Source organism: Canis aureus, chromosome 9, assembly GCF_053574225.1.
Source record: "Canis aureus isolate CA01 chromosome 9, VMU_Caureus_v.1.0, whole genome shotgun sequence".
Lineage (NCBI taxonomy): Eukaryota > Metazoa > Chordata > Mammalia > Carnivora > Canidae > Canis > Canis aureus.
Window position 1 is genome coordinate 9,618,005 of NC_135619.1, and position 27,268 is coordinate 9,645,272.

The 27,268-nt window shown below is 36.1% G+C and overlaps 1 long non-coding RNA gene across 8 annotated transcripts in view; it reads left to right on the forward strand.

Annotated features, from left to right (window-relative positions):
- The window catches only part of LOC144320379 (uncharacterized), a 261,658-nt gene that overhangs the window by 73,312 nt on the left and 161,078 nt on the right, over positions 1-27,268 (forward strand). For 4 of the 8 annotated variants that reach the window (XR_013385908.1, XR_013385890.1, XR_013385904.1 and 1 more), the window contains one exon: positions 22,675-22,786. The exons of the other annotated variants lie outside the window; for them this stretch is intronic. This is a non-coding gene — a long non-coding RNA (uncharacterized LOC144320379). The remainder of the gene's footprint in view (positions 1-22,674; positions 22,787-27,268) is intronic. 8 annotated transcript variants of the gene reach the window in all.

Below are 27,268 nucleotides of genomic sequence, written 5' to 3' on the forward strand. Positions count from 1 at the left end.
TACAAATGCAATATATTCTATTCAAGAATATGAATTGTTAGTAGCAACACATATACATAGGAACATATATATGTGTGTACTCACACACACACATCCCAAATCTTGGAAATATTCTTTTTCTCCTAAGGATTTTATGTGAATTTGTCCTTTTAAGCAATGGTCACTCTAATACCAATTACTCATTTAGGTGCTTTGCTGTTTTCAAGGCAGGTCTACATCAGGTACCATGAAATTAAATGAGATAGCTTGCTTTTATCAGTGGTTACTCATCACAGTTTTTAAAATAAAGGAGCAGAGACTCAAGGTTATTTTGTTTACCCAGAGTTCCAAAGTTGGTTTGTAGAGATGGACTTCAACTCAGACCTCTGACTCAAAGTCTCACTGCTAGAAGAGGTTTAGAGAAGTTTGTTTGTTTGTTTTTCCTTCTTCAAGGAGGGAGAGACTAGTTTGTGAGGGATATGTGAGTCTATGTTAGTGCTGTGAGTAGGCTTTGTTCACGGAGTATGCAATAGCAAATTTGAAGAAGAGCAAAACACTACTCACTGTTTACCAAAAACATGTAATTTTATTTTCCACCTGGAGAATATTTTGTCTTAGTTTTGCATGTGGAGGCCTGTGGTTGTGCACAACATTTGTCTACTTGAGTATGCTAGTCATTTAACCAGACCTTAGTTCATCTGAAAAGTCTGCTCTTTTCACAAACTTCATTTATAACAATCTTTAAATTCTGTAGTGGCACATTAATCTGTTTATTGACTTCTGGGCCAATATCACATCATTCTAATTATTATAACTTCAAAATGCATATTGAAAATGATGTGTCGATATCATTTAGAAATATGACATCAATATCCTGTAGAATAAAGAGGTAATTTCAAATCTTCTGATATTTGCCTCCATACAAAATAGTGTGTTTCTATGGCTATTTATTTGTATGTTTTTTAAAAATATTTTATTTATTTGAGAGGCTGCTTACAAGAGAGCACAAGTGGTGGAGAGGGAGAAGCCAGCTGCCCATTGAGCAGGGAGCCTGATGTGGGGCTTGATCCTAGGACCCTGAGATCATGACCTGACCTAAAGGCAGCAGCTTAACAGACTGAGTCACCCAGGTGTCCCTGTGACTATTTATTTTTTTACAAAATTTTAGGTAGTATCTATCGGCTTCCTGCTATGAATGATTGCACTACTTAAGCAAAAACGGGAATTCTGGCATTTCAGTATTTATTTTGCTTAATATCTTATTCCATGAATTCTTTTTCTTAAAGATTTTATTTATTTATTCATGAGAGATACACAGAGAGAGGCAGAGACAGAGGGAGAAGCTGGCTCCTTACAGGGAACCTGATGTGGGACTTGATCCCCAGACCCGGGATCATGCCCTGAGCCAAAGGCAGACACTCAACCACTGAGCTACCCAGGCATCCCTTATTCCATGAATTCTGAACATAGTTTTCAAAAAAATCAAACTGCTGAAAGTGTTCAGGTTTTATAAAATAAAATTTATCAGTGAAAATGAAACACTTGAAATAGAGAAAATTTATACGTATTATAGAATGCATCTCTTTTCACTGTGTTTTTATGACTTTCTTTGATCTTAGCTCTCTCTTTTCCTCCCCCTCCAGTGTTGTGCTCTGAGTAAATTTGGATGTGGCTGGAAATTGGGGGAGAATCTCAGGAGCTCCAGCAATGTTGAGTTGTCCTGAGTGGAACTCTGTGCAGGTCTCCACCTCAAGGAAAACCCACAGCTTTAGCCCGTGGCTCTAAATGGCAACAGTTTTGATTTCCCTTTCAAATAGCCCGGGAGGGTTGGTCTTCTTGGTCTAAAGATTTTCATTCTCATTGGGGAGATGAAATTCGTTCTCTTCAGAGGGCTTCCTCCAGCATGTTCATATATAGCCTTTTTAGTAAAGGAAGGCGTCAGGGGAGTTGCAGGAGCCGAGTAGTCAGAAAGGACTGAGTGGCTAAGACAGTGTCCGGGATGGTGGATGGAAAGTCAGGGAAGCGGGCATGAGGAAAGACTGCTCGGAAAGCTGAGGAGGATGAATAAAGCCACTGATCAATGTATGAAGTAATGCATCTTGGTGCTTGAAAATTGCAGAAAATAGATTTTGTTATTATCACTCTGAAGGGGAGGAATTAGTTTTCTTATAAATTTTTCTTCTGCCAAATATGTACTTTCCCCCTCATTCTCAATTCAGAAATCTTATAGAGTCAACATTCAGAATTTACATGATTATGATCATAAATATTAGTCATGGCTAAGCCATGTTCTATACGTTTATTTTTTTGAACAACTTTTTGTCCCTTAGGGTTAATGTTTTCTGTTGCTCTTTTCCTTTTTTTTCTCTTCTCTTCTCTTCTCTTCTCTTCTCTTCTCTTCTCTTCTCTTCTCTTCTCTTCTCTTCTCCTCTCCTCTCTTCTCCTCTCCTCTCCTCTCCTCTTCTCTTCTCTTCTCTTCTCCTCTCTTCTCTTCTCTCTCTTCTTTCTTTCTTTCTTTCTTTCTTTCTTTCTTTCTTTCTTTCTTTCTTCTTTCTTTCTTTCTTTTTTTCTTTCTTCTTTCTTTCTTTCTTTCTTTCTTTCTTTCTTTCTTTCTTTCTTCTTTCTTTCTCTTTTCTTTTCTTTTCCTTTCTTTTGATTTTATTTATTTTTTCATGAGAGATACAGAGACAGAGGGAGAAGCAGGCTCCCTGCAGGGGAACCGATGCGGGACTTGATCCCAGGACCCTAGAATCACGACCTGAGCTGAAGCTCAACCACTGAGCCACTCAGGCGTCCCTCTGTTGCAGTTTCTTATTTCTATCTATGGTTGTTCTTCTTCAAGGCAAACAAGAGGCAAAGCAGGTTGGCTAGAAGACAGAGTCTTATAAAGTATAATGTAATGACAAGAGTGACATCCCAACATCTTTGCCATATTCTTTTGATGAGAGGCAGGTTACTGGTGCTACCCAAACCTAAGGGGAGGAAATTACATACACAGAAAGGTATGAATACCAGAAGACAGGGATGGAGGCCATTCTAATTTAATCATTTAATCATTTAATTATTGTGTCTGCCACATAATGATCTCTTTGTTTTATTCTTTTTCTAGCACACATTCAGCCCCATACTAGCCAACAGAGTAAAGAACACTATTACCCTATTAAGTACATCAGTCCTCTTTCTACCCCTTTATGAGCCTCTGACCTCTTGCCTCAGTTTGGACTGTTGCTTTCTGGGCCCGCTGCACAACAGTTTTCCTAGGATTTTCATTCACCATCATACATGGGATTCCCTTTTTGTAATACCTGTTTTGGATTGCCTTTTTCCTGTCTTTTTGTTCCTGTTTTTCTACTACATCATAGAAATCTTGTTTGGGGAGATTATGCTAGGAATTTTGACATTAATTCCATCTCTAATCTCTACCTATTTCTAAACACTTCTCTCTTGGTATTCCCTAAAGCTTGATGAGTTTTGGAGAATTTTTTGCTTCTGAGATAGTGGAAATACAAATTTTATACAGCAAAATGTACTGAACTGCATAGAAAAGGCAAAAACAAAAAGAATGGGTAGGTGCATAAACAGCTATTTTAACATCTTGCATGACTAAACATAACTATTTTGACTCTCCATTTGATGTGGTTTTTTGGCTATGTAACAAATTATAGGTTGGAAACAATTTTGCTGTAGAATTTTGAAGGCATTGGTCCATTGTTTTCAATTATCCATATTACCACTACTGAGCATGATCTTATTCTGCATCTTTGTATGTGACCTTGTTATCTCTATAAACTTTTACTACTTTCTATTTTTTTTAATATTTTACAAAATTGTGCTTTATGCATTTTCATTATGTTTTTTAACTCAGAAAGTTTTTTTTTTAAATTCTAAATCATTTTCTTGTATTGTTTCTTTAAAAATTCTTTTCATTTTATCTATTTTCTCTTTGTGGAACTCCCTTGAGAGGGAGGTTGATCTCCTGAATTAATCTTCTGATTTTCTTATAATTTTTTCTTAATTCCCATTTCTTTGTCTTTTCATTTAATTATCCAGGAGATTAGCTTGACTTTTTTTCCAGCTCTTCTATTAATTTTTTAAAAATTCTGCTTCAAGAGTGGTAATTTCTAGCATCTCTTACTTTGTTAAGCTTTGTCACTTTTTTCTCATATCTTTATAATATAATTTTTTTGATTCAGTGTTTTAATGATCTCTCTGATGTCATTCATTGCTTATATTTTTGAAGTTTATTTCTTCCTTAAACTTCTTTTTGCCTTTTGCTTGTTTTAGTTTTTTTTTTTTTTTTCTCATTTTTAGGCTTTCTAATGATCCTAAGCTGATAGTTTTAAGAGTGAGATGCCAAATAGTTGTTTGAAAATTGTGTGTATGGCTTAGGTTTGTCCTTACAGTATAGGGTTATTGGGTGAGAAGTAGACTCTGTCATTGGGAATCTAAATGTTAGTATCTATATGTCTTTTCTCTTGAGTTGATTATTTTTTAGAGATAAAGCATCCCTTTTCCTTTCTGGGGATTTGTCTGGCTGTCAGCACATTAGGACAATAGGGGTCTCTTTGTTCAGAATACAGAATGTCATTAATTGCTTTGAGTATGGCCATATGTTGGCCTATAATTTCCCTGATATCCCTAGGTCTATAGATCTGTTGTTCAAACTCTCTATAAATTAACTTGATCGATTATTCCTCCTAGGTAAAGGAGAAGCAATTTCAGAAGGAAGGAGAGGAGCTAGTTTTGAACTTTTGAAGCAAATTATTTAGTATACCTTTTGTTTTCGGCCTCATCCTTCATTCTGGCTTTCAGAGATAATCTGGTGCTTCACAATAATAGCTTCTCTGAGATTTTACTACCAAAGTGAGATTTTTCCATCAAGATTAGAATCAAGTTGATTCTCATTGATATTTTCCTTCTGCAGACAATTTTCACCTTTTTTTTCCCATCTCTAAGTGTGTCATAGCTTTTACTATTGGTTAATGAATCAAGGGTCCCTACACCTCACTTCAGACTGCCTTAAATTAAATTAAAAAATAAGGCAGGGTTGATTATATTTCAGCCACCTGTCCTATCTGAATTCCTCAGGATATGCTTGGATTCATTTTAGGGTTTAGACAAGTGAGTACTGATGACTTTCCAGATTTAACATTTTTATTTTTTTTAAAGATTTTATTTATTTATTCATAGAGACAGAGGGAGAGAGAGAGGCAGAGACACAGGCAGAGGGAGAAGCAGGCATCATACAGAGAGCCTGACATGGGACTCGATCCAGAGTCTCCAGGATCATGCCCTGGGCTGCAGGTGGCACTAAACCACTGAGCCACCCAGAGCTGCCCTTAACATTTTTATTAGCCAAAACTAATTTTTTATTTAATTTCTAGATTTTTTCTTAGGAATTCTTAAACAACTCTTAGATTTATGGTACTAAATTTTCTTTGAGAATAGACTTTTGCCATAATGTGCCATCATGTTGCAAACTCTTATTTTATTTTTCATTTTAATTGCTTAAAATGAACTGCCCAGTTACTTAATATTTAAGTTTCCCCAGAAGAAAAGATCTTAGATAATTAACTGTTTTTCACTCAGTGGAGTAAAAGAAAGGATTAACTAAATAATCTAGTATCTGTAACATATAGTATAGGGTCTACAAATACTGATCAACTTGAATTGATAGTTATAAGCTTCCATAAGCTCAAGAAACAGCATTTCTCATCTATTTCACCTGCAGTAGTCCTTTCCAAAAATAATTTTCTATAGCACAGAGGTGTTTCCTTGGAGGATCTAGCCAAGGTTGGTTGCTTCGGGTCCAGTTAGTCTTGGGCATGCTCTCTTCAAAACATCTCATTAATCTTTAAATCCTATGATAATGACACTGAGCTGTGAATACATTGTATTCATTTCATTGTTCCTTTAACTCTCGTGTCTAAGATTTTACTTTGTTCAGTATGGGTATATATATATTTTGAACCCCTTTCTTAAGGCATATCTTGCTTAGATGATTTTATGGCTAATATACAAAATCTATAGTTCAAAAAACTTATAATATTCTTTTAATAATCATTAAATCAATAATCAGTACTCTTCTGTTTTTACTATTATTAAAAATTGCCAGACCTATTTAAATATAAAGTTTTATATCATATATAACTTTTACTTTATCTTTGTGACCTAATATCCAAGTAAAGACACAATATAGCCAGCTTGGATCTAGAAATAGTTAGGGAGTCAATAAAATTCAAGATTTCAACTGCTCTTGCAGAGATAAAGAAGGTTAAATCAGACGCAGCCAAAATAATGCAAACAATGTTTAAAAGACCTTAAGGAAGACATTGCTAGTTGCCTATCCAATAACTATTCTCCCATTGTTTAGTGATAGAATCTAATATAATTAAATATTCATCTGTCAGTTGTAATGATATGACACAATTCTGACCAAAGAGATACATTTAGAAGTTGCTGTGTATGGGAGAAGAGGCTTCTGAGGAAGTACTTTATTTTAAAAAGGACAGGACTACTTGCTTCTTTGACTCTTCTTGTCTTTTGACCTTTATCCTTCCACTTTCTTTCTGCCTAGAACACACATACCCTTGGTGGTAGAGTAACTACCCTTTGATTTGAGAAAAGACCCTAGAACCATGTACAGATAAAAAAAAAAAAAAGAAATCTGCAATGTGCTTTTAAACATCTCTCAAAATGCATTATAGAATGGTAGAGACACCCCTTAACTTAAAAAAGCACTTTTTTCTTTGTAGTTACCACTTTTTAGAACATTTTTATTATGTATGTTTTTAAGCACTTCTCTAAATGTATTAGGGAAGAAGTGTCATATCCATTCCCTGAAATAACACACTTCTTAAAGTATTCCTCATGTACAACTAATAAACACCATTATTACATGTGTTTTTAAATACTACTCTAAATTCATTACAGAATGGCAAACACATCCCTTAACTTAAAAAAAAACACCTTTTTTCATGATAGAAGGTGGGAATTCTTTTATAAACACCATTATTATAAATCATGAACACTTTCTTGAGCAGCTAAATCAATCCTATATTGCCTTTTTTATGCACCTTAATAACATGAGAAAAATCATTCCATATTTTGGTAAGTTACCCTACTCAGATTTTCATTGATTCCTGCTGACTATAATTCCTAAGATATCCTCCATACTCTCTGAGGAGACTCCTTGGCATGTTGCTTACATTCTATACTGCTGAGTGGGAGACTTCTGTGCCAAACTAGGTCTCTCAGTGAACACTGTTTAGTTTTCACTAATATCTGTCTCTTTTGAAAAAAAAAAACAGTGGTTTTGATTCCTTTTATCTTATAAAAATTTAGAATTAGTTGAGAATACTATGTGGCTATAAGAGAAAAGTGAGCTTCCTGCCATAATGCATTCTGTTCTCTGTAGTATGTAGAAAATCAGAGCTCTCGGTGTAGATTTTTTCTTGCATTGAGGAAAATCATAGGGAATATGTATGCAAGGGGACATGCATGTCTCACCACTCACCAGTGAATATGTATGCAAGGGGACATGCATGTCTCACCACTCACCAGTCATCACTCTTCCAGTCCTTGACATTTTCTTCCAGTGGTAGACCTCAAGTACATCCATTTCAACCATGGCATATGATTAAATTGATGTTTAAAAAACAGCTAATTATGCATATAAGGTATATAACAATTTAATATTGTGATCAATTTCCATGAGTTGTACTACCTTTCTTAGGTACACTTGAAAAGTCTGACAGACTTTAATATATTTCAGGGTAAGATACATTGATAATAAGCTAGTTATACCAAACTTAGAAGTGTGAATGCATTCCAGGAAATGACAGCACTAAATGAATCTGTGCTGTCACAGTCAACTTGGGATAATCCGTATGGAATTGCATCCACAACATCATTTACTCAAATCAATTAAGATGCAATTATGGGCATATTGGTTGATGACTTTATGTCTCTATGTTTTGGGATCCCTGGATGGCTCAGCGATTTGGCACCTGCCTTTGGCCCAGGGCATGATCCTGGAGTCCTGGGATAGAGTCCCACATCGGGCCCCCTCCATGGAGCCTGCTTCTCCCTCTGCCTGTGTCTCTGCCCCTCCCCCCTGTGTTCTCGTGAATTAATAAATAAAATCTTAAGAAAACAAAAACAAAAACAAACAACAAACAAAAAATATCTCTATGTTTTTTAGAATTGTGCTATCAATGGGTTTTGCTAGGGCTGGTGTATTATGTACCTTAATGGGAGTACTTGAGTGATTTATAGTCAAACTGGCATTTTATATTTATTTATTTGTTTATTATTTATTTATGAGCGTGTGGAGGGGTAGGGACAGAGGGTGAGGGAGACAGAATCTCAATCAGGCTCCACGCTCAGTTCAGAGCCCAACATAGGGCTCAATCTCATGACCCTGAGATCATGACCTTAGATGAAATGGTGCTTGGGGCTCCTGGGAGGTTCATTCCATTACATGTCTGTCTCTTGATTTCAGCTCAGGTCATGATCTCAGGGTGGTGAGACTCTGGACTGAGTATGGAGGAGCCAACTTGAGATTCTCTCTCTCCCTCTCCCTCTTTGCCTTCCCCCCTCTTGCACTATCTCTCTCTCTTTCTCTCTTAAAAAAATAATAAAACGTTGGATGCTTAACTGGCTGAGCCAAGAGCTTTATGGAGGGGAGCTCCAGAAGTCAGCATGGGGGTCTTTATGAGAACACTGGTGCCCCTGTGCAGGGCAAAACTATGTTGCCTGAATGAGAACATCTGCTGCAGGGCTGATAGCTGAAGGGAAGTACCAGAGGTTATGCAGTGCAGGAGATGGTTGGGTTCATGACCAGGTGAGTGGAGAGGGGCCTTGGGAAACACCTCAGACATTTAGCTGGTACTCTAGAAAGGCCATGTTTTAGGAATAACTAGAAAATAAAGTAAGGACCATATGACAGGAAAAAGGATAAAGCCAAAATAGACCCTCTTTAATAAAGTATAAAACAAATCCTTTATGATCAAGAAGATCTGCCAGGAGTTTAACTGCTGGCCAGATCAGGACTGGATGGACACCCTTAAAGGAAGGTAGTATAAAGCAAATGGTTCAATCCAAACTCTTGAGTGAGGAAAGTAGCTGTGGGGCGGGGGGCAGGGGATGATGGACTTGAACAAAGAAGTGGCCTTGAGTGAAATATTGGTCCAGAGGAAGAAGGTGATTGAAGGTCACGACACAATAGGAGTTGGAACCCTCATGAGGAAGGTGACTGATTTGGAAGTGACCCACTTCAGCCATCCTGGACTGATGGAAATTTAAGATCCTGTCACACATTGAAGAAACTTGAATGGGGCTTCTAGGTAAAGGACATATGGCTGTTCTTGCAGCTTTTCGTACATTTAATTTTTTTCAAATGAAAAAAACTGATATTAAAATAATAAGAAACCACACTTTTTTGATAATATTAAATCTGATGCAATACCATGGGATAAATTATTCCAACTCTCAAGTTTTCTTCCCACCCCTCCCCATGCCATCATGTTATAAAATAGCTGTGTGCATGTTCTGGGTGAGCATGAATTTTAATATTTAGGTCCTAGAGATATATCAATGTTATACAGGTATGAGAACATGATAAATACATATAGATATAAATATTTGTTCTAAATAATAGGTTACTAACTCCAGTAATTTATTCATGTCTAGAACTGGGAGCCAATAAACTTGTAACCAGAATGAAGGCATATTTAATGACCAACAATATGGGAAATGACCATGTCTTCAAATTCATAGCAGATTGATACTCAGTCACTTATCCATACACTGTAAGCAAAGCTGGCAAATACCAGGGAGGTTTTTCTTAGAGGTTTCTAAGCCCTTGGGAGGTGTTCCAAAACTTGACTCAAGTCACTGGCAGGAAGTACAGGCTCTTGAAAACTACTTGCTGCTGCTCCAAGGGCCATTTTAGGTTGTTGGGGCTTATCCAGAATAATCTCCTGAAGTGACCTATGAGATACATGGAGCCCTATCGTGCCTATTTCGAGCATTTGTGCAGCTTTCTCCTTTACAAAAAATCTTGTGCCACTTGACAATATGAAGGCAGTGATGATGGCTATGGTGGTGTGTGTGTGTGGGCAAGGATTTTGTGGGATGTGGGTGTGGGGAACAATGTAATTTGATTAGAATCACTGAGAAATGATTTGCCTTTACTGGAACCTAGCAGATAGAAGTTGGGTATGAAGTTTCCTCTTGTTGACTTTATGTGCTGAAACCTATACACTGTTTAAAAAAGATCATATGAAGACTACCACTAATATTTTTTAAGGGGCAAAGCAACTGAATAATTTTTTGGGAAAGAGAACACATTTTGATGATAATATGTAGAAGATAGAAGGTAGAAGAAAAGATAGAAGATAAGAAAAAGAAGAAAACAGGATCAAACAATAAATGGAACTAACATTTTTTGTTTCAATGCTTCAGAACATGTATATTATTTTCATTTTAAGTCCAACATTTATATCATGAATTCTTAATGATAAATTTTATTTGATACGGTGTATGTACTTTATGCCTATCATGGAGCAATACTTATATTTGTGAAGGGATAACTCTATAATGTGTAAATAAACAATGATACCCCAATTGCTCCAGTCAAATCATCTTTTGATTATTTTTCTTTATTTCACCTTCAGGGACAATAAACTATGTTACTCAGTATCACTGGTTCGTGATACGTTTATGTTCTTATTTGTGCCTTATTTGTGCCTTATGTTCTTATTTGTGCCTATCTAAAAAAGTTCAAATTTAAATTGTTTTTGAATACAGAGTGTGGCTCCATTATCCTACTTGTTCTCCAAGTCACCTCAGTTATGTTTATGCCCAGGATTCTCTGATTCCTGTCTTTCTTTATGCTAAATCAAGAGCTTATATGGTACTGTATACAGAATCCTAATATTCTAGACCAAGCAGCTTGTGGCTATAAGGAAAGACAGCACTTTCTTGTTATACCCAAAGTGTAATGGGATGCATCCCCATTGTATTGACTGCTTGCTAATAGCATCCTCAAAATGTCTCCCAATTTTTTTGAGTTTCCTTTAGGAGCAGTATCGCATGGGCCCTAAATTAGCTATCAGAAGAATTTATTATGACACAGTGCCCTTATTCTCTGCTGCTTCTACTTCAGTTTGCACTTTTCAGCTCTGTTTTCTACAGAACTACTTACAGATATTTCACTGCTATCAATACCCAGCACAAGAGCACCAAAGCACAGGTATAAAGCCAAAGTTCCTGTTTCAGTTGATTCCACATTTCTAATCCTCAAGACATCTGAGCAATTCATAATTCCATGCGAAGTATGATGTGATGATTAATTCTTTGTGTCAACTTGACTGGGCCATGAGGTGCTCAGATATCTTGTTAAACATTATTTCTGTGTTTAACTGTGAGGGTGTTTCTAGGAGAGATTAACATTTGAATTGGTGGATTTAGGATAAAGCAGATTGCCTTCCCTAATGTGAGTGGACATCATCAAATTCAATGAAGGTCTAGATAGAAAGAGAAAGGCAGAGGATGGTTAAATTTACTACTCAATGTTCCGCTTGAGCCAAGACATTGCTCTTCTCCTGTGCTTGGTGCTTCTGAGCCTCAGGCCTTCGAACTCAGACTGGAATCTACACTATTGGCTCCCTGGCTCTCAGGACTTTGAACTACCACTAGGTTTCCTGCTCTCTAGCCAGATGGCAGAAGGCAGAATGGGACTTCTTTGCCTCTGTAACCCTGTGAATCAATTCCTTATAATAATTTCATTTCATATATATGTGTGTGTAAAATTTTATTTTATATAGAATTAAATATATAAACATATTTATTTACATGTATTTAACATGTACCTATTTCCCCCTAACACTCTCTATTGTTTCTGTTTTTCAGAACCTTCACTAATACATATGGGAACTTGTTTTTTTCCTACTGTGTGCTCCACCCTGATACCTGGGTCCAAAGCAATTTTACTTGTGCCCAGCACCTGAAAATATTATCAGATTCTGCCTCAATCTCTCTGTCCATAGAAGTTCCAAAGTAATCCCATACAGTAGATTGGGGGTAAATGCTGTGTCATCCCTTTTCTGTCCTCCTCTGTTCTAATGCCCTGACTCCAGTCAAAGTTTTCCATACTTTCTCAGTTACAAACCAAAAAACATTCTATGCTTGTTGATGCAAATGGATACCAGTACCTAAGAGTATAGGGAGTCTTTACACTAGTAGCTTTTAGCTATTAGTGTAGCTTCTACTTCTAGCTATTCAACTACTCGGTTTCAGCTCAACTAGCTAAAAAATACTATAAACTTTTTTTTCAAATTCTGATTTCACAGTTCACAACCTAAAGCAAAATGTAATATATAGAACAAGATAAAAGAACTCTTAATTTCTCATTTTAAGGGAAAATATAATACTCTGACAATGCATCCAGTAGACATAGGGTTCCTGTATCTCTGTGCATAATTATACCTCTATATGAATTATGAGAGTAAAGTACATAATGGATACAGTAAGCTTCTGACCAGAATTGAGAGCACATGTGTAACTTAGAGCAAGGCTGTAAGGATTTATTCTCCCCAGTAGAGAACATAGGCCTGTCTTGGATTGCTTTTGGGGCTTGCTGACCATGCCAATAGCTTCTGCAGTGGAAAAAAAAACCACAGTTGGTGCAGATATCATTTTCTTGAGATACTTTGACAGACATCATATATAGTGTGGGCAATGGCAAAATGACGTGGATAGGCATAAACAACACTGTCACACCATTACCACTGATCACTTCAGGAGTCTGAGCCAGAGAGAGAAAAATGGCCAATACTACCTGGTGGTTGAGAAGAGATTCTCAATGAGCACAATGGTGTCTCTTTCCTGATGATTCTTTGACACTGGGATGATGTTTTTGGCTTTATTTAGTTCTCTATAGGTAAGATGTCACTGATGACATTGCTAAGAACAAGATGCCACATAAAATTAGAGACACTTGGCATGGTCTTCTTGAAATTTTTGAGTTTGTTTGTGATTGAAATCACAGAGGAAAATAGAAACAAAGTCTTTAGCAAATGACATCATGCACATCAGACCTGCTGATATTTTTTCTAATACCCTGAAGTAGGAAGAATTCACAACTGCGTCATTTTCCTTTTAGTATAAAACTGGGTAACACTTCTATTATTTTTCTGTGCTACCAAACCCTGGTTTTCTGATTTATGTACACACTAAAACTATCAAAAAGAATGTTCTAATATTTGTATCACTTTTAGAAATGTCAATGGCCATAGATACTTTCTAAATGGTGAGAATTTTCTTCAATGAGAAAGCCTTTGGCTTGGGGCAGAAAACAGCTTATTGTACTCCGGTGAAGCATCAACAGGCTTGGCTACCACCTGGATTTCCTACTTTGGAGAAGTCCCATCATTTTGACTTTTCATTGCTTTTGACACGAGGATGCACTGCTGTCAAAGACCCAGCCAGCAGTCTTGAAAAGAATCTTATTTATTGTTATGAACAATACCAGTTTCTTCAAAATCAGATTGTTTATTTATTGTTTTCAAGGCCAGATTTTTAAATCATGTCTTTTCAAGAAATCTGTCACAAATTCAAGCATAATGGAAAGTTTTTGAACACCAAAAAGTTTGCTGCCTTTTTAAGTGTTTGACTAAACTTTAAACAAGTTTTACTTATTTTGTGAGAAAAAAAAGCCCAAATCATAGGAAAATTGTATTTGTGAACTGATTCAGGGGCAGATAATTTGGACCAATAAAAAGGCAGATCTTCTGGTTTTATGCCCTTACATTACCTGTGAATGATGTTGAAAAAAAGAAGCTCTTTTGGCCACATTTTCATTCTGCGAGAGGTGAGCAGATTTGACAAATATACAAACTTTCTAATTCCAAGCAAAATGCTTCTAGAGCCTGGAGTTGAGACTGACAGTCTTGTCGTTTTATCCATTGGCAGAAATCTTTGGATATATCAAAGTACTGAAAAACTTCTTTGAAAGTTACCCCTGCTTCTATGACCTTAACATCAAAATATGGATTTATTTTATTTTCTCGCTGAAATAGACAGGATCAGTGATGCAGTACTTGGCAAAGGTGACCTTATTGACTGGAGGAAATTATGTGACTAGAATTTCTTCAAAGGGTCTTGGAGAATGTTTTGTTTCTTAACGCAATCCTATCCTTGACTTGAAAGAGAGTAATTAATGGTTATTCTAATTCTGAATAATATGGCAGTGACATCTTATATAACAAGCTAGGATTTTTCACTGCTTCCTGCTCCCAAACTGAACAAAGTCATAAATCTGTTGAATGTCCAAGATATTACCATGTTAAAGTACCCTAAATCAGGTTTCTTATTGAAATTTGCTGTTGAGCCATGTTAGATTAGTGTTCTTTTTACTTTCACAATACAGTTCACTTGTCTTTTATTTCAGAAAGTGATTTCTAAATTTTTCTTGAAAAATTAGAGGCAGAAAGAATTATTTATTCATATTTTTAAAAAAATCTGCTTATATAATAAAATTACTTCCTAATACAATAAAATGAAATTTGTGCAAAAGTTATGTATGTGTTCTCATGTTCACTATGCTGGGGAAGGGACTGTGGCTTACGTAAATCTTACAAAGAATTTAGTCATTTTAAAAACTACTACACCCCTAAAAAAAACTACTCAACTACTAAGAAGTTTTCAGCTTTAATACTGTGTGACTCTGTTTCAGAATACAGAATCAGAATTAGACTTCATAATATTCATTTGGTTTCATACCAAAACAAATATTTAAATATTGTCACATTAGGGTTGCTATAACAAAATGTCACAGAGGAGGCAGCTTAAATATCAGAAATTTATTTTCTCATTTATTTTCTCATAGTTTGGAGTCCAGAAGCTTAAGTTCAAGGGTGGGTTTCATTCTAAGACATCTCTCCTTGACTTGCAGATGGCCACTTGTTGTGTCCTGACATGGTCTTTTTTCTGTGTTTGCTTCTTGCTGTGTCCCAACATGGTCCTTCTCTTGGTGTCTTTCTGGGTGTCTAAATCTCTTCTTCTTTTGACAACAGTAAGATTGGATTAAGGCCCATCCTGAAGACCTCATTTTAACTTAATCATTTCTTTAAAGACCTTATCTCCAAATACATCCACATTGCCAGGTACTGGGGGATTAGGACCTTAACATATGAATTTTGTGAGGACGCAGTTCAGTTCATAGCGAGTATCTTCTCATTGTAAGGTGGGGATGGCTTCCAAGGAAGGGGGAAAAGAATTTAGATCAGTCTCCAATCATGGATTTCTTTGGCTAGGAAGGAAGAGAAGTTTATGTGTGATATTTATAAGTATGCTAGAGATACAAAACTAGGTCAAAGAAAAGTGATGAGTGGAGAAAATCGAGACCTTCAAAGAGATCTTTATTTATTTATTTTTTAAATTTTATTTATTTATTCATGAGACACACACACACACGCACACAGAGAGAGAGAGAGAGAGAGAGAGAGGCAGAGACACAGGCAAAGGGAGAAGCAGGCTCCACGTAGGGAGCTCAGTGTGGGACTTGATCCCGGGTCTTCCGGATCACACCCTGGGCTGAAGGTGGCGCTAAACCCCTGAGCCACTGGGGCTGCCCCAAGGACGTCTTCAATTAGCCTTTAATTAGCCATGTCAAATGATGAGACATCAGATAAGCTAAGTGTAACAATTGTCCACTCTCTGAGAAATGTCGTCATCAGTGTGGAAAATAATTTCAAAACAGCTTAGTTTTCCCTTTATTTGTCTAATATTATTGAGGAAATTTATAACCACATTCCTAACCTCCTCACTCTCTGTTTTATTTATTTGTCTCACTATAACTGCTCTTTTGGCACCCTTTAAAAAAATGTTCTCCCAAATTTCCTCCATTGTCTTTAGCTCTTTGTCTTTTATCCTGTGCTCTTATCTATTTCTTTCTGATCCTTCATCATAAAATCCCCCCAAAAAAACATCGGGCAAGAAGAAACCTTCTTTAGAGGGAAAGTAAGAGAAACAGAGAGGGCAAAATCAGAAACCTGGGAGGGGAAATACCTAATAATACTCATTAGTTAATTGTTTTGGATTTGTCACATGAAGAATATAGATTTTTGGAAATGTAGGATTTGTTACTGACCTTCCCAACGATGGTTATAGTCAATGGGATCAGAGGCTGTTAGAATGGGTAGAACCATGTTGGAATTGAAGCTGTGAAAAAAATGCTCCTTTAAGATGTTAACTCTGAAGAGATGCATAAGTAGAGCAATAGCCAGAGATAAGCTAGAGGAACATTCAGGGAAAAAGGTTTATGATTGGAAAAATTTAAGCAGATTTGAGCAGGTTTGGATTCTGAAGAAAAGAGTCCATTGAGAAGGAGAGGATACACATTTGAGTAGGATCCATGAGAAGTCCATGAGAAGGAGATAAGAAATAGCTAATTAGGGAAAATCTGAAATACAGATACATTTTTAAGCAGGATATTGAGGTACTTAATGCATAATTGACTATATTTTTCAGGGAAGTAGGAAGAAAGATTTCTCCAGAGGTAAGAGTTGTGAAGGTTTGGAATATTTGGGGAGACCAATAGGAGACGGAATGAAAAAGTTTTGGCTCTGAAGAATTTTAATTTTGAAAGTAGAAAAGGAAATGACTTCAACAATCTTAGTGCAACAGTTACTTCTCTGGTCCTATAACTAGCAGATAATGATTGTTGGTAAGAACTGTGAAGAAGCTGAACTACGTTTTTTTTTTTTTTTTTTTTTTTTAAAGGCAAGAAAGTTAACTTTATTTTCTCTACCTTTTTACTGAGCTAGAATAACTAGGTATTTGCAAGGTCCATGCTGAGTGTGTGGTGGCTTTTGTTAACATCCCATTCTTTGTTGAACTACGTTTTCATCATGAAGATGCGTTTTTACTGTAGAGCTTCTTAAATTAAGCTGTTTCAGTTTGAAAAGCAAGGAGGTGTCCTAAGGCTCAGAAGATCACCCCCCCCCCACCTTTATCCATTGTTGCAAACTATCAAACATGGTAACATTAGCTGCCATAACAATTGTGAGAACTTCTCATTTCCTTCAAGTGTAGGCAAATGGAGGATGTATGCTCTATTTTATTTTTATGGTCCTACTTTCAGGCAGTGTCAGCTGTTTTTAGATTGACAATAAAAATCCTTATTGCTGGGAGAATTGTATTTCACAAGTTTCTTCTCTCAGTTTTTCTATTTTCCCTTGTAGAGTTGTTTGGCGAGGCTGAGGAGAGAGAGAGAGAGAGAGAGAAAGAGAGAGAGAGAGAGAAAGGGTGATTTGAACAGCTACATTAGAATTTAAGCATCCAATGTCTTTAGTGGAGAGTGGGACACAAGCTGCAGATGCAGACAGATTGATTTTTTATTCTTTTTATTGATTCCTTAGTGATGCAAGAAGTATGGCTGAAGAGTAATTTTGTTTTCATAACTATTTCTGATATCAGAGTAATGCAATTCTGTAAAATTCTCAAGAACATGGATGATTTTTTGATATATGATTTCTTTGTCTTTTGGCATAAAGGTACTATCAAATATAAATAAGTCTTTACTCACTTTTAGGCTTTTTGGAATATCAAGCAATACATTTGAAATTATCAGTATTCTACATCATTCTTTTATCAGTTGATCTATCCATAAGCAACTATTTCCTGAATGCCTATTCTATAGGTCTTAATGATGAGAGCTTGAAGATGCAAAGCCAAATGCATAAAGCTGTTCTTCTTCCCATGGTGCTTTCAATCTAGCCACCATTTCCTCCAAAGGATAGCTTTGCATATTATATGTTTGTGCTCAGATTTGATATATGGAGTTTACCTGGGGAAGCAAGTCACAGGAATCCTCCATGTGTCATCAAAGAACCAGCCCAATGTTCTAGGTGAAAGATTAGGGCTATAATAATCAAAATAGCTACACTTACAAAATTGCATGCAAAGAGGAAGATGATGTTCTTAGTACATTCTATACATTGATCCCCTAATGAACACTATGAAGTGGCTATTACCATTCTCGTTTTACAAATGAGTTAAATTAGCTGCCAAAAGTAATTTCCAAGTGGTAAAGAGAGATTTTACCCCAGGTACTCTGACTCCAGATGCTATGCTCTTTACTACTTTACTATATATTACTTTGGCATATTAAACACATATAATTAGAGAATGAAAAATTACAAGTAGCAGGGCATTGGTTCTCAACTGGGAGAGGCTTTGTTTTTTATAGGACATTTGGTGGCATTTGGAGGTATTTTTGGTTGTTATAACTGGAGGAATGCTACTATATCTAGTGGTAAAGGCCAGAAATGTTTCTAAATATTCTGTAATGCACAAGACAGCACCTCATAACTAGTTATTTTCTAGTTAAAAATGTAAATAGTTCCAAGATTGAGAAACCCTTCCTGAGAGAGTACAACCTGGAAATGAGGCCGCAGAGAAGGAATGTGACCTTCCAGAATCACCAGATTAATTTACAGTCTTCTGAGGCCCAAACCAGTTCCGCCTTTGTTTTTCTATCATTAGTTATGTCGCACCATGGTGTGTCTCAGGGTTTCTGGGTACAGGGTTCTTCACAAGTGTTCAGTGAGTGTTGTAGTTCACTTCATGTTGGGGGAGGGCTGGCTTAGTCATCAGTAGAATCTGAAAGTTTGCATTTTTCCTCACCTTTCTTTTCTGTTTCCTTTTGGTCACCTGGAATTCCTCACATACATGCTTTCCTATTGTCATTGGCTGTCCAGTGCCTTGGGTGTATGCCCTCTTTTCTCTGTAGTGCTCCCAATCCAAAATTACCTTTTCTTTCTTCAGTCCCTTTCATCAAAACTCTCTCCATGAACTTTAACTTTTGGGAATAAATCTGAGTAAACATAATTAACCTAAGTTGAAATGTTTGGCAGTCACCCACACACCATCCCTTATCCTTTCCTGGAATGTTTACTTTCAACGTAATGATTATTTGACTTAGGGTGGGGAAAACATTGTAGTTGGGAAGCTTTCTTGTTGTCCCTTGAATTATACTGTGATTATGCATTCATAGATAACATTTGCATTGGAAGTAAGCATTGATAGCCTTGTTAGTGCTCCCAGGTCTGAGGGCATAAACACCTCTGCTTTCCTTTCCAATCTCTCCGCAAGCCAAAAATGTTTTGTGTCCCAGGAAACCATTCTGATCAGTTGGATCAGTGCACTATCCAACTTAGAGTGCACTTGTGATCTATTACAGACTAAATGTTTATCCTTCCCTGGGCCCCCAAATTTATATGTTGAAGCCCATTCCCCAAATTGGTGATATTTAGAGGTGGTGCCTGTGGGAGTTTATTAAATCCCGATGAGGTCATGAGTGTAGGACTGTCTTCCTCTGATAAGAAGAGGAAGAGACAAGAGCTCTTGTCCTATCTCTGCCACATGGGAACACAGTGAAAAGACAACTGTCTGCAAACCTGAAAGAGGTCTCACAGCAGAAAATGCATCTGCTTATAACTTGATCTTGGATTTACCAGCTTCCAGAAATGTGAGAAATAAATATGGTATTTAAGCCACTCACTCTATGGCATTTTGTTTATAGCATTCTGAGCTGAGACATGATCCAAGACGTTTAGTCACCTTAAGGAGTATCTGGTGTAGCCTTCTAGACAAATCAGGAAACTGTCCTGGTGTTTGGATCTAGGTAAGTTGTAGAGTACTTTTAAGTCTCCTGTGCTCTACTGGGTGAGCCACAAATGATTCATTTCTCAATATCCGCCATAGATCATCCTGTGAATAATTAGGTAAACATTGGTCTGACTTTCTGATTCCCTGGGTATGTGTCCAAGTGAGGCAAAACCCTGGCAGAGAAAAACTCTTGTATTGGCAGCCACCTCTTATTGAGTCCATTAGATCACAGAGTTAAATCCTGTGACATCTGGGCAAGATTAGGGCAACTGAGCCATGAGCAAAGCAAAACTAAAATTTACCTTTAGCACCCCTCTTGCCCCAATTATGCCTAGACATTTGATAGTTTTCCCAGTACATTATTTTAGTGTTGTTTAATCCAATTTTGTTTTGTTTAATTATAAATTTCAACTTTGTGAATACGTGTATTGACTTATTGTTTTGTTTGTATGCCATGATCATCTAAATTCTCATGGGTGAAAATCTTGGAATATAACATTAATATACTTAAAAAAAGATTTTATTTATTTACTCATGAGAAACACAGGGAGAGAGAGAGCGAGAGAAGCAGAGACACAGGCAGAAGGAGAAGTAGGCTCCATGCAGGAAGCCTGATGTGGGACTTTATCCCAGGACTCCAGGATCACGCCCTGGGCCGAAGGCAGGCGCTAAACTGCTGAGCCACCCAGGTGTCCCAACATTAACATGCTTTTAAAAAATATTTTATTGGGACGCCTGGATGGCTCAGCAGTTGAGCATCCGCCTTCAGCTCAGGGTGTGATCCCATGGTCCTGGGATTGAGTCCCACATTAGGCTCCCTTTATGGAGGAAAATATTTTTAAAATATATTTTATCTAGTTATTTGAGACAGAGAGAGCACAAGCAGTGGGGAGGAGTAGAGGGAGAAGCAGAGTCCCTACTGGGTGTGTGTGTGGCGAGGTGGGGGGCTCCATCCCAGGACCCTGTGATCATGACCTGAGCTGAAGTCAGCTGCTTAACCAACTGAGTCACCCAGGTGCCCCTACTTTTTTTTTTTTTTTTTTAATTGAACATCTGCATTTGGAACTTAGCTTGGTTTTCCTGCAAAGAGATCATTTGTGTTCTGTGATGCTGATATGGAGGTGGAGAAGGTATAAAGATAAAAAGGACTGTCTACAAAAGCAAAAGAGTGACACCAATAACCATCAACAGGTTGAAATTGCAGCTCAGGTCCTTAATATTTGTCTTTGAATGACATGCACAATTCGTAGATGTAATGTGTTCTATGCTCTTTTGAATGCCATTTCAATTATAATTCCAAATTACAAGGTACTCTATATTATTGTGAGCTTGAACAAATCAGACTTGAGCCTTAGTTTCTTAATTTTTAAATTGAGAAGTTTGGACACGATAAAACTAAGATCTTTTCCAGAAACAAATGATAACTTGTTGTGGTTTATAATGTTTTTCTTTTAATTGAAAAGTTATATATTACATTATTTAGATTCCTATGCTGGCTATCGGCAATGTGAGGTTTTGCTAATATAATAGACACAAAGAGTGAACTCTGTATTCATCATATAAAAATGCGGAGTTGGATTAATAATGGATTTATGTTATGGTTGTTTTACCCTCTTTTTTGACTTTTTTTTCTTAGCTGTTTTCAAATGTAAGAGTGTTGTAGCTCAGTGTAATCTTGTATATTAATGCGTGTTAATGTGGGACAAACCCAAACCTTTCTATCATTCCTTGGATACAGGTTGAAGTAGCATTGTAACCTGAGCTTTAGTACTGGTTCTGTTGTTAACTCTAACACTTGGAGCACATCATTCCATCTCTGCTTCTTGATTCCATGTTTACAGTACAGTATCTTGTTTCTTTTTATTTTTTACTTTATCTGCTTAGAAAGTTAAATATATGCTTATTGTATAAAATGCAAATGTGAAAAGGTGTAATAAAGGGGAAAGAAAAAATAAAAATTCACACACACATTTGCAAATACATGTGTATATAAACATATGATATATATATATAAATTCTATTTTTTTTCAAAAGATCTCCTAGAGACATATCAATGAATAAGGCATCGCCGCTGTTAAAGGACATTGACTATCTCATTTAATGAGCTCTATTTCACTGATGAAACATTTAGGTTAATTTTTGTTTTTTGCTATTGCAAACTACTATGAATATATCCTTACATCCTTATTGTAATATCTATTTATAATCAACTCCTAGAAATAGGCTTGTTGGATCAAAGAATATTTAGATTTAACATTTCACTCCTGCCATTATGTTGTCCCTTACAAAGATGTTTTGTTTTGCACCATCAGCAATTCTGTTTCCTCACACTATTTATTGGTAATATCTCCACCTTTGTCAGTCTTATTATGACAAATGACATCTGACCATTACTTGTTATTACACTGTTTTGCCGTATAAGATTTTATTTTGAAAATACAAGGTGTTATAATTATGACAATTATAATTTTTATAATTTTATTTTTTCATCATGATAAGTTGTACACTTTAATTCCCACCCCCTACTTCCCTTATCCCTTCACCCACCTCCCCTCTGGTAACCATCAGTTTGTTTTCTATAGCCTATTTCTTGGTTTGTCTCTTTTTTCCCTTTCACTTGTTTGTTTTGTTGCTTAAGTTCCACATAGAGTGAAATCATATGGTATTTGTCTTTCTCTGACTGTCTTATTTCATTTAACATTATACCCTTTAGCTCCATCTATGTCATTGCAAATTGTAATATTTCATTCTTTTTGATGGCTGAGTAATATTCCATCACACACACACACACACACACACACACACACACACCACTTCTTTATCTCGTCAGTCAGTGGGCACTTGGGCTCTTTCCATAATTTGGCTCTTATAGATAATGTTGCTATAGATATCAGGGTGCCTGTATCCCTTTGAATTAGTATTTTTGTACCCTTTGGGTAAATACCTTTTGGTGCAATTGCTGGATCATAGGGAAGTTTTATTTTTAACTTTCTGAGGAATCTCCATATTGTTTTCCAGAGTGGCTGCACAAGTTTGCATTCCACCAACAGTACTAGAGAGATCTCCCTTTCTCCACATCCTCTCCAATACCTGTTTTTTCATGTGGTGTTGATTTTAGCCATTCTGACAGGTAAGAGGTGACATCACATTATAGAGTTAATTTGAAGCTCCCTAATGGTAGTGATGTTGAACATCTTTTCATGTGTCTGTTGGTCTTCTCTACGTCCTTTTTGGAGAAATGTCTGTTTATGTCTTCTGCCCATTTTTAAATTGGATTATTTGTTTTTTGGGTGTTGAGTTTGATAAGTTCTTTAATAGATATTGGATACTAACCCCAACAAATACGTTATCTGCAAATATCTTATTCCATTCAGTAGGTTGTCTTTTAATTTTGTTGTTTCCTTGCTGTGCAGCAGCTTTTTATTTTGAAGTAGTCCCAAAGCTTATTTTGGCTTTTGTTACTCTTACTTCAGGAGACATATCTAGAAAGAAGTTGCTATTGCTTATGTCAAAGAGATTACTGCCTGTGCTCTCTTCCAGGACTTTTATGGCTTCAGGACTCACATTTAGGTCTTTAATCCATTTTGAGTTTATTTTTGTGTATGATGTAAGAAAGTGGTCATTTCATTCTTTTCTATGTTACTGTCCAGTTTTCCCAACACCATTTGTTGAAGAGATTGTTTTTTTTCCCATTTCATACTCCTTCCTGCTTTGTCAAAGACTGACCAATATAGTTGTGGGTTTATTTCTGGGTGATAAGTATAATTTTTAACTTCTGCTAATAATGAGACTAATCTTAGGCTAGAATGGTTGGGACAGAATTGTGGGGGTTTTTTTTTGTTGTTGTTGTTGTTCTTTGTAGATTACTTTCAAAGGTGTTTCCTTTCCATCCTTTCCAGGGATTAAAAAAATGCATTTGCTTCCTTCTGTATGTAGCATACAAGTTCAAGGTCTTTTCCAAAATGCATTTTCACTTTGTTTCTTGGTGTCATAGCACCACATGATTAGGTTGTATTCCTGTAGAGATAATGTCATACAATCTGTACTCTGATCTGTGGAAAAACTAGATATTGCTCATTTAACTGCCTTTTTTTATTTGTTAGCCTATAAAAGCATAATATAAAATGTTCATTTCAGCTTTAACAATATCTAATTAGTGACATTTCCTTCACCAAAGTTTCTTTCTTTTTATTGGCTCTAGACAAACTGTTTTTTATGTCCTACAAAATGTCTCATCTTTTTTATTTCTTTTAAACTTCATTATCTTTTTGATGACACAGTAATTTTCTTTCCATCTTTTATCTCCCTTCAGCTGACATCTTTACTTTGTCTTTACAACTATGCAAGCTTTTATATATGCATTTATTTTGGTAACTTTTAATGGAAAATTCAGTTTCTATGAGGTATATGCTATTATATTTAGAAATACTTAATTAAGTTCTCTAAAGTTTAGGTGAGCAGCTTAAACAAAAAAAATGTATAAATGTGGCATGACAGCACCCTTATGGGACTTGACCAGGGAGGATTTGGGGGGAGTAGTGACAAATTAAATTAAATGGACACCTATTTTTCATTAATGTCTTCTCAAAACATTAAGGTTCAGGGAATCTGTTTTGTGCTCTCTAAATTTGAGATTAGAAAGATTCATGCATAGTGAACTAAAGCAGACAGTATCAATAAATGGGAAAAAAGAGAGGAACAAAGATTGAGAAATGGTAGAATTCAGAATTCAGGATAACATACTGGTTTTGCAAATAATAATTAAACATTTTGCAAATAAATTTTCAGAAATATGAGGCTGATTAAAAAATTTATTGGATCTGTACAATTAGTTATTCAGATTCACTAAGCACCTTGTTACTGTAGAAAGTATATTGGATGGGGAGCTAGTGTAAAATAGTGAAAGTAGAAAATAGTGTAAGTCGTTATTCATCTGTATTGTTTCTACAGAGGTGCAGTTCTGTGATAGTCATCTTTTTCACTGTTTGGTCCTTTTCTTTCTTTCGAATCAAGGTTATACCATTTTGGTAAGAGAAGGCAATTACATACATTGGTCTCATTTGAAAATATAATCATATACCTTCCAGAAATACACAATTCTTATTAAATTTAAACCAAAAGAGAATAGAAAGAAAAGGAGAAGCAGGTGCACGGTCTCCTTTGTTTATGCTGACACTATTTAATATATTCTGGAAACCTTGGGTCTTTTGGAATAAAAATGGTGACCCAACTAAATGAAGAGGAAAGAAGCATGATTGAAAGTTGAAATACCCCATGGGAGAACATTTACTAAGACTGTCCCCACCAGTGATAAAATGTGGGAGAGGAATTATAGCATGGCTTTTAAGAGTTTGGCCTCTAAAGTTGAAAACCCCTTGTTTTACACACGACTCTTTAATTTACTAGTTGAGTTTGCCTGTCTGAACTCCAACATCCTCATCTGTATAATGCAGATAATAATAGTACTGATCTCATAGGGATATTGACAGAATAAATGAAGTAATACATTTTGTGCTATTAGTAAATTGCTAATAGTAAATTGTTTAGCATAGTGACGAATACATAGTAGTACTGCTAATAACAAACATTCATTGATCTCTAGATGCCAGTGACTCTTATAAAGGCTTTCCATGTACTAACACGTTAGTTAATGTCAGAGAGAGACAGTGCATGGGACAGGGCAAAGGGAGATGGAGAGAGAGAGAATATCAAACAGAGTCCACACTGAGCATGGAGCCCAAAGCGGGACTGGATTTCAGGACCCTGAGATCACGACCTGAGCCGAAATCAAGAGTCAGATGCACAACTGACTGAGCCACTCAGGTCCCCCAGGTATGTTTTATTTTATATATTGTTATTTTATTACTGCCAATGCTTCTTCAATATTTCCACTGAAACATCCTCAGAGCTGAGAACACTATACCTTCAAGTTTCCAAGAGCATGGTCTGAAGAAATGCAATACAAACAAATGTTTTCTGGAGTCACTTGTATATCTTCAAATTAAGCAAATTTTGTTTTCTAACCATAATATTTCCTTGTCATAAATAAAAACAATTATTTCCCTTAGCTACTGTTATAGGCTGAACTTGTCCCTTCAAAATTCATACATTGTCCTAATCTCTAGTACCTCAGAATGTGACTGTATTTTGGAGATAGGGTCTTTAAAGAAGTAATTAAGGTTAAATGAAGTTATTGAGGTGTACTCTAATATAATATGCATAATTCTTAAAAGAAAAGAAGATTGGGGGCAGCCCCAGTGGCTCAGCAGTTTAGCGCCGCCTTCAGCCCAGGGTGTGATCCTGGAGACCCGGGATCAAGTCCCACATTGGGCTCCCTGCATGGAGCCTGCTTCTCCCTCTGCCTGTGTCTCTGCCTCTCTCTCTCTGTGTCTCTCATGAATAAATAAATAATATCTTAAAAAAAAAAAGAAAAGATTAGGATACAGACAGAGAGAACACCATGTGAAGATATTGGAAAAAGATAATCGATCATCTCAAGGGAGAGAGGCATTCAGAAGAAACCAATCCTGCCGATTCTGATACCTTGATCTCAAACTTCTACCCTCCAAAATTGTGAGGAGTAGATTTTTGTTATTTAAGCCACCTAGTCTATGATATATTTTTGGGGCAGCCCTGGCAAATTAATATGTATATCTACCATCTAGTAAGAATAATACTCATGAAAGATATACTTTATTTATAGTAACTTCATGTATCTTTAGTTATTTCATCACATTCTCCTATGAGTCTGAGAAGGAATTATACCTGTTGCTTTCCTTGGAATGAAGACTCAGTGTAGAAACAAAAAGATTATAATCCTTTGGGGCACGATTCAAAATATTTATTAGGTTAATTATCTGTATTAACTTATCATTGGTAGTAATGATTTCCTGGTTCAGAAATTCAGGCTATCAGCACCAGGACTATGAATTTATTTTAAAGCACATCCCTTGATGCCTATTTAAAACTTGAATATATAGTTAGTGCTGCTATCAGCCCCTTTAGATTAGACCAAAGCCATAAAACTGAAGTGATAGTGAAGACAATGCAATATTCCTAATCAGAAAAGAATGTTATCCTTATGTATAGAATATCAGAAGTTTTATTCACTTAATTTATAAACAATCCATGAAAACATCTGTATGCTTACTATAATTACTGCCAGACAATCAGAACAAAACATTTCACTCAATTGCTAAATTTTATTTTTTTCTGGGCTAATTTCAGTGACCATATGTGCTGGCCTCATATCAAAGTAGTCTGAATATGATGGTAACATATAAAAAATCTATTGGATAGAAAAATATTGACTATAAGTAATAGCACTGAATTGGAATGATACTCAGTGTTGTAAAAGTGAGTCAAATATTAGCGCTACAAATATGAGCAATATTCCATTTGGGTTTATTTCACAAAATATAAATGTAAATTGGTTACTACTTCTCCAAAATGGAGTGAAAAACCTAACGTTCCTGAAGACTCGGGAAATTATTCAGAATATAAATATAACAATTCATCTATTGACTTTGTATCCTAATAAATATCAAGAAGAATTGTCTGATATAAATGCAGACTTTGGGCTTGCTAAAATCAATATTTATCTCTCAGGTCA